This window comes from Carassius auratus, unplaced genomic scaffold, assembly GCF_003368295.1.
Source record: "Carassius auratus strain Wakin unplaced genomic scaffold, ASM336829v1 scaf_tig00217863, whole genome shotgun sequence".
In the NCBI taxonomy this organism is placed as follows: Eukaryota; Metazoa; Chordata; class Actinopteri; order Cypriniformes; family Cyprinidae; genus Carassius; species Carassius auratus.
In genome coordinates this window covers 1-7,500 of record NW_020529279.1, presented here as the reverse complement: position 1 = coordinate 7,500, position 7,500 = coordinate 1, and the positions used below count along the sequence as shown (strand labels likewise).

The following is a 7,500-nucleotide window of genomic DNA, read 5'->3' as shown; positions in this document are numbered from 1 at the left end:
AAGACCGCCTAGGAATACCAGGTGCTTAAAGCTTTTGGAATTTTTTCACTTAGTATATAATAAATTTGGCAAAAAATAGAGTCAATGGCCGATCTCTAAATTTTAGCAGGTTTAGGTCTGGTTAGTTCTTGGATGAGAGACCGCCTAGGAATACTAGGTGCTTTAAGCTTTTGGGTTTTCTTTCCTACTTATATAATGTACTGGCGAGTAGATTGGCTGATCTTTAAATAGCATTCTCTTTACAGCAGTCTTCGCTTACGGCCATACCAGCCTGGCTATGCCTGATCTCGTCTGATCTCGGAAGCTAAGCAGGTTTGGGCCTGGTTAGTACTTGGATGGGAGACTGCCTGGGAATACCAGGTGCTGTAAGCATTTTGGAAATTTTTGACTTAGTATGTAATAATTTTGCCAAAAAATAGAGTCAATGCCCGATCTCTGAATATAAGCAGGTTTGGGCCAGGTTAGTACATGGATGGGAGACAGCCTGGGAATACCAGGTGCTTTAAATTTTTGGATATTTTTCACGAATTATATAATAATCTTGCAAAAAAAAAAAAAAAAAAAAAAGAGACAATGCCCAATCTCTTAATCTTAGCAGGTTAATGTATGGTTAGTACTTGGTTGAAAGACCGCCTAGGAATACCAGGTGCTTAAAGCTTTTGGAATTTTTTCACTTAGTATATAATAAATTTGGCAAAAAATAGAGTCAATGCCCGATCTCTAAATTTTAGCAGGTTTAGGTCTGGTTAGTACTTGGATGAGAGACCGCCTAGGAATACTAGGTGCTTTAAGTTTTTGGGTTTTCTTTCCTACTTATATAATGTACTGGCGAGTAGATTGGCTGATCTTTAAATAGCATTCTCTTTGCAGCAGTCTTCGCTTACGGACATACCAGCCTGGCGGCGCTAGAGAGCCAACAGGAAGTGATAGGCTTGCAGCACAGAGAGAAAGGCTCAACTCTGTTTGTTTAAATTAACCGTCTGTTTCTACATATCCTGGTTTTCAGTTTTGATTTCTGTTTGGGACATTAGTTGCTGGATAGTTATTGCTGACTTTAATAAATTCCCCCGACAGCTTAGGCTGTCTGGGGGACTTTTTTGACATTTTTCTCATTGTAGCATGCTGCAGATGCACAGCATGGCTGCAGATAAAGAAACAGAACTAACCATGATGAGAAAAAGTAGCAATGGGAGGAATGAAGAGGAGGAGCAAAGAAGAGGTGAAGTCAAACAAGCAGAGATCCAAAAGCAACAGGATTCAAGTAAAGTCACAGGACATTTGTGGGAAGAGGGAGAAGAAAACAGCAGAGCAGTGCAAGGAAAATCAAAAGGGAAGTACAACAAAGAGCTGACTGTGGAAGTAGAGGTGGAGGGAACTGAAAAGATTTCAATGATGGATTTACTGAAAGGAGTAAAGAAGGAGTGTGGAGAAGTGATTGGCTGCAGGGTGAGAGGTGAAAGGGTCTATGAGCTCACAATGAAGGATGAAGAGGCAAAGAGGAAACTAATGGATGGAGTGAGAGTGAAAGGAGTGATGGTGCATGCCAGGGATATAATGAATAATGATATGGTGGTGTCCTTTATCAATCTGCCTGTGTATTTAGAGGATGAGAAGATACTCGCCAAGCTACAGGAGTGGGGAGTACGACCACTTTCACCAATCAAACGCCGGGTGTGGCCTGGAACAGATATAGTTGATGGGACACGTTTCTTAAAAGTTCGCTTCACAGAACAGGTATGTTCACTACCATACTCCACAAAGTTTGAGACTCTGAGAGGCACCGAATATTTTCGTGTCATCCATGATAGGCAAATACGTGTTTGCAGACTCTGTATCAAGCCAGGGCACATAATTAGAGAGTGCCCTGAATTAAAATGCTTCAAGTGCAATGGTGGAGGCCATTATGCAAGAGATTGTGAAGAATGGATGGGATTAGAGAGAGAGCGAGTGGACGGTAAAAAAACAGGTGAAAGGAGGAGCAGTGTTCTGACAGAGGAGCAAGAGGAGGAAACAACTGATGTGGTGAGCGGTGGAGAGAAAGACGGAGCTGAAGATAGTGAGAGAAGAAGCAAAATGGAATGGCGAGACACAGCTGAAAGTTTCAGTGAAGCGGATGAGGAGGAGGAGGAGGAGGAGGAGGAGGAGATGGAGCAGTCGGAAGTGATCGAAGAAGAGGAGGAGACAGATGAAAGTAATGTGAAAGAAAGAGGTAAAGAAGAGGCAAAGAAAAATACTGCACAGAAACTGATAGAAAGCAGAGGTGGAGAAAAGGGAGACAGTGAAAAGAAAGATGGACTGAAAACAAAGATTATAAGACTGAGTTCAAAGAGGAAGTCTGAGATGGACGGAGAACAGGTTGAGCAGATAAAAGAACCACGAGCGGGTATGTGATGTATGAATGAACTGTGCATGTGTTCCTGGTTTTGTTTAGTTTTTCTTCTGGGTTACTCTCATGGCCACTGTAACTTCAATAAACATAAATGGGTTAAGGGATAAAAACAAGATGAAAAAACTTTTATTTACTTATCGGAGTGATATAATCTGTATACAGGAGACAAACTGGGAGGAGGATAAAGTAAAGGAGATGAGAGAAGAGTGGAGAGGGGACATATACTATAATAATGGTGCAAAAAATGCAAGAGGTGTGGCAATATTATTTAAAAAAGATATTGTAGAAGGTATAAGAGAGGTGTATAAAGACCAGAGGGGAAGGATCTTGGTGGTTGAATTCATGTATAGAGATATGGATTTTAGATTAATAAATATATATGTTCCAAATATAGAAGGGGACAGGAGGGAAATTTTGAAAGAGTTAAAAGGATTGATTGTGGGGAAATGTATTATAGTGGGAGATTTTAATATAAAATGTAGCAGATTGGATGTGGGAAAGGGGGTAAAATTTAGATGGGAAAAGTCTAGGGGAATGTTGATGGAGATAATGAGAGAAAAGGGTTTAATAGATGTGTGGAGGTATGAAAATCCAGAAAAAAGAGAATTTACTAGAAGGCAGTTAAGAGAAGGTATATTAAAACAGAGTAGAATAGATTTAGTGTTAGTTGAAGAGGAAATAATTAGATACATAGACGGGATAAAACATCAGGTAAATAGTTTAAGTGATCACGATAGTGTAAGGTTCAGAATCAAGGTAGGGAGTGAGGAGGTAGGAGGAGGGATGTGGATATTGAATGCAGGGTATATCGAAGAGGAAGAATATGAGATACAGATGATGGATCTATTAAATAGGGAAGAAGAGAAGATAGAGGAGTATACAAGAGACGGTGGATTAGAGGGTACAATAGCAGAGAGATGGGAGGAAATAAAGGATCAAATTAAGTTAATTAGTATAAAATACAGTAAGAAAAGAAGAGGAAAGATGAAGAAGGAGGAAATTATGCTTAGAGAAAGATTGAGAGAGGAGTTAGTTAAGGCTGAAGATGAAGAAGGATACAGTATGGAAAAATATATAGAGGTTAAGATGGCGCTAGAAAAATATGAAAGAGAGAAATGCAGAGGAGCTATTTTACGAAGCAAGGCAAAATATGCATTAGAAGGTGAGAAATGCACAGGGTATTTTTTAGGGCTAGAGAAAAGGAGACAAAGTAAGACATATATAAATGAAATAAATACAAAAGAGGGCAAAACAACCAAAGACTATGTAGAGATTTTGGAGAGAGTTCAAGAATTCTATGGAGAATTATATAAGAGAGGAGAAGTGGATGAGAGAAGTATAGATGGAGTATTAGAAAGTGTAGAAAATATTCTAAATAAGGAGGATGCAGAGTGGTGTGATAGAGAGATAGATGAGAAGGAAGTAGAAGCGGCAATAGGGGGGTTGAAAAGTGGAAAAAGTCCAGGGAGTGATGGATTGGTATTGAATGGTATAAACATATAGAGAAGAGGTAGCACCGATTTTAGTTAAAGTGTTCAAGGAGATGGAAAGAACAGGGATGGTGCAAGATAGAATGGTAGAGGGAGTGATAGCTCTGGTGTATAAGAAGGGGAATAGGTTGAATATAGAGAACTATAGACCAATCAGTCTATTAAATGTGGATTATAAAATACTGACTAAAGTTTTAGCGAACAGAGTGAAAAAAGTGATTGGAAGTATAGTGCAACCAACACAAAGTTACAGCATACCAGGCAGGATATAGCAGACACGATAGGGACAGTTAGGGATGTGATAGAGTACATGAAACGAGATAAGAAGGGAGGAATAGTATTAGGGATAGATTGGAATAAAGCATTCGATAGGGTAGAACACAAATACTTATTTAAGGTATTAGAGAAGTTTGGATTTGGAAGTAGAATGATAGGGTGGGTGAAGAGACTATATGAGAAGGCAAAAGTTGCATAAAAATAAATGGAGTATTAACAGACAGGTTTAAGATAGGAAGGTCAGTGAGACAGGGCTGTCCCCTGTCTGCATTATTATATGCAATTTCAGTAGAGCCTCTAGCCACTCTAATCAAGAGGGATAGAAGGGTAGTTGGTATTGAGTTGCCATATGGAGGAATGTGTACTATAAACCAATATGCAGATGACACTACAATTACAGTGAGGGAAGGAAACAGTGTAAAAAGAGTTTTAGAGATAGTAAAGATGTTTGGGAAGGCATCAGGGGCAAAAATAAATGTAGATAAATCTGAATTAATGTATATAGGGGAGGTAGAGAGAGTAGAGGTAGGGATAAGAGTGGAGGAAAAATATATGAAAGTATTAGGGGTATATTTAGGGGTCGAAAGCAAAGAGGCAAGAGATGTGACCTGGACTGGGGTAATTAATAAAATAAGAACAGTAAGTGCAACATGGAAAGGGAGGAAATTAAAGTTAAATGGGAAAGTAATAGTAGTAAATAGCCTGCTGTTGTCAGTTTGTGTTTATGTAATGAGTGTAATGGAAATGCCAGGTGGGTGATGAATGAATTGAATAAAATTGTATGTGATTTTATATGGGAGGGAAAAGGTGTGAAAATTGCACAGAAAACATTGGTGGGTAAGAGATGGGAAGGAGGCTTAAGCTTGATGGACCTAGAAATAAAAAGGGCTGCGATGAGAATAAAAACGGTGAAAAAATATATGGGAGGGCTATGGGATTATGGGTGGAAGGAATTCTTAAGGAAATATATTGATGATGTGGGAGGAATAGGGGACAATGGATGGTATATGGGCTTTAAGCAATCAATGACAGAAGGAATACCAGAAATATATCGGGAAGTATTAGAGGCATGGAGACAGTTCCTTCCCAAATAGAATATGAATGTGAAGACATACAGGTGATTAAAAATCTACCACTATTTCTCAACGAAAAGATTAAACATAAAAATAAAACATTGTATGAATGTAAATTTATAGAAGGGGGTATAAAACAAGTGAAGGACATTATGTATGAAGTTATTCCAGGATTTCTAAAAAATAACTGCATTTATGATACTGTGTGTGATCTGGAAGGAATGGAGAACAGAGAGAAAGTAAATAAAATATATGGAAAATTAAATCAAGTATACCTTTGCAGTGGACTAATATGATCGAACGTGAATATGTATCTAACGTGGAAAAATGTATGCCGGAGATGTATGTGGATGATAATGCTGAGAAAAACAAATTAAAAAATATGAGTGTAAAGAATATATACAGGGAGAATAATAGTTGATGTTATAAAAGAACCAGCATCAGAAAAGGTGTGGAAGAAAGTATTTGAAGATTTAGATGTGAAGAAAATATGGTCAAACTTAAACATAAAATACAACAGTATAGAGTGTGAGAATAATGACTTTCTGATAAGACATAATAGAATTTACACAAATGTGGTGTTAAACAAAATAAATAATGAGGTTAAATGTCATTTTGTGACGTATGTGGTAATGGCCATGAGAGTTTCTTACATTACTTTTTTAAGATGTGAAGAGTTGGTGGATTTTTTTGATTTTCTTAAAAAATCTGTTTACTAGAAAACGTGGAGTGTCAAAGTTGAGAACCGAGGAGGAATGGGGAAAATTGTTTTTGTTTGGAACTTTCGGGAAAAGGAAATCAACTGACATTTGTTTAATTAATTTTGTTCTGAGTCATGCCAGACTAGCAGTAGTGCTAAGAAGGAACTATGCACATTTCGAAGGGAGAAAGGTAAAAGTAAAAGATATGTTTAAGTCAATGATACAAAGAGATGTAGAGTTGATTTGTAAGTATGGAGATAAAGAGGGGAAAGAGTTTTTTTTGACTACAAATAAGTTCATACATCAAAATGTGGGGGAAGAAATATGTTTCAATTGGTAAAGAGTAACAATCTGGTTGAGAATGGCTGATGTCAATTAAGTAAATGTAAACATATTTGTGTGTATTTTATTTATGTTCTATATTTTTATTGCTGTATGATTATGAAAAATTAAGTTGATCAATTGGAAAAAACGAATCATACAAATGTATTGAAATGAAAGTCAATCGGATGGAATAATGCAATAGAAAACTGTGAATTGAAAGTTAAATAAAAAGATAAAAAAAAAAAAAGGCTATGCCGATCTCGTCTGATCTCGGAAGCTAAGCAGGTTTGGGCCTGGTTAGTACTTGGATGGGAGACCGCCTGGGAATACCAGGTGCTGTAAGCTTTTTTGTAAATTTTTCACTTAGTATATAATAATTTTGCCAAAAAATAGAGTCAATGCCGATCTCTGAATATAAGCAGGTTTGGGCCTGGTTAGTACATGGATGGGAGACTGCCTGGGAATACCAGGTGCTTTAAATTTTTTGGAAATTTTTCACGAATTATATAATAATCTTGCAAAAAAAAAAAAAGAGTCAATGCCCGATCTCTGAATTTTAGCAGGTTTAGGTCTGGTTAGTACTTGGATGAGAGACCGCCTAGGAATACCAGGTGCTTTAAGCTTTTGGGTTTTCTTTCCTACTTATATAATTTACTGGGAGTAGATTGGCTGATCTTTAAATTAGCATTCTCTTTGCATGCAGTCTTCGCTTACGGCCATACCAGCCTGGCTATGCCCGATCTCGTCTGATCTCGGAATCTAAGCAGGTTTGGGCCTGGTTAGTACTTGGATGGGAGACCGCCTGGGAATACCAGGTGCTTTAAGCATTTTGGAAATTTTTCACTTAGTATATAATAATTTTGCCAAAAAAATAGAGTCAATGCCCGATCTCTGAATATAAGCAGGTTTGGGCCTGGTTAGTACATGGATGGGAGACTGCCTGGGAATACCAGGTGCTTTAAATTTTTGGAAATTTTTTCACTTAGTATATAATAAATTGGCAAAAAAAAGAGTCAATGCCCGATCTCTGAATCATAACCAGGTTTAAGTCTGGTTAGTACATGGATGGGAGACTGCCTGGGAATACCAGGTGCTTTAAATTTTTGGATATTTTTCACAAATTATATAATAATCTTGCAAAAAAGAAAAAAAGAGTCAATGCCCGATCTCTGAACATAAGCAGGTTTGGGACTGGTTAGTACATGGATGGGAGACTGCCTGGGAATACCAGGTGCTTTAAAATTTTA

The 7,500-nt window shown here is 37.6% G+C and overlaps 2 non-coding genes across 2 annotated transcripts; both read left to right on the top strand.

The window, feature by feature from the left end:
• The first annotated feature begins 253 nt into the window (after positions 1 to 253).
• On the top strand, positions 254 to 372 carry LOC113103839 (5S ribosomal RNA). The gene has a single exon (XR_003291657.1). It is a non-coding gene; the product is annotated as a 5S ribosomal RNA (ribosomal RNA).
• Positions 373 to 6,961: 6,589 nt separating this feature from the next.
• On the top strand, positions 6,962 to 7,080 carry LOC113103843 (5S ribosomal RNA). The gene has a single exon (XR_003291661.1). It is a non-coding gene; the product is annotated as a 5S ribosomal RNA (ribosomal RNA).
• Positions 7,081 to 7,500: the final 420 nt, after the last annotated feature.